This window comes from Arachis ipaensis, chromosome B07, assembly GCF_000816755.2.
Source record: "Arachis ipaensis cultivar K30076 chromosome B07, Araip1.1, whole genome shotgun sequence".
Taxonomy (NCBI): Eukaryota; Viridiplantae; Streptophyta; class Magnoliopsida; order Fabales; family Fabaceae; genus Arachis; species Arachis ipaensis.
The window spans coordinates 117268919-117270015 of record NC_029791.2 but is presented as its reverse complement, the minus strand read 5'-3'; positions in this window follow the sequence as shown (position 1 = coordinate 117270015).

Below are 1097 nucleotides of genomic sequence, written 5' to 3'. Positions count from 1 at the left end.
TTATTGAGTTGGATTAAAATTGTATGTATTGAATTTGGATATGATGTACTTTTGTTATTTTCTTTTAAAAAAAAATGCTATTTATACACTAAAATTAGTCACTAAAATTAACCACCAATGTATTTGTGTATAAATATATATGTAATTTAATTTATTTTTAATGTATATTTATATTCCAACAGATATTTTATATTGGTGACTAATTTTAGTGACTGATTTTAATATACACATAACATTACTCTTCATTTTATTAACTAGTTTAAACTTTATTTTAATGTAATTAATGATCTATTTAATTAAAATTTAAAAACAAAAAACTGATCAAACCAAATCAAACCGCTTTTGATTAAGTTCGGTTGGTGTAAAAACAACAAACAATTGCTTCATGGTGAGAAGAAATCGACATTTGATTGATTTTTGCTCTAAAACCAATCGGAACCGATAACACTCCTAAAAATATTTAAATCTTAAATTTTAGTTGACTTCATTAAAAAAAACCTAAAATTCTTATACTACCCTCCTTGTTACTTTCTATTGCCATCTTTCTCACATCCTCGTTCTCTCCAACAGAACACTGGTAGTCATTGTGAGTGATATAGTAAATAATAGTAGTTGCCACCAAAAAATTAAAGACGACTAATTAGTAGTGCTAGCTGTTCAACGTTGAAGTATCTAGCGGCAGCGAGTGTGTCGAGGACGCGATCAATGGCGGAGGAGCAATGGGTGTGCCAGCAGCCTCTCTTGTTGCAGTTGGGGCAGGGCTCGTGCTTCTAAAGAATTATGGGTGGTAGAATGGAAAGGGTTAGAGGGTAGCAACAGCAGTGGTTGGGTGGGAAGGAATGATGTTGATTGATAAGGAAGAGAAGAGTGTTAATGGAGATGGTGAAGTACTGAAGTGGATGATTGGGGTGGAGAGATAGCGTGATGACGTTAGTAGTAGGTGATGAGGGTAGTATGCGAACAGTGTTAGGGCTAGTAATTTTTATATTTTGTAATCATCAATTGCTCATTAATAGTATTTTTAATAGATTACATCTAATAATAAAAGATCACTAATTTATTTTTATGGTTAAGTACTGATTACAAAATACAAAAAT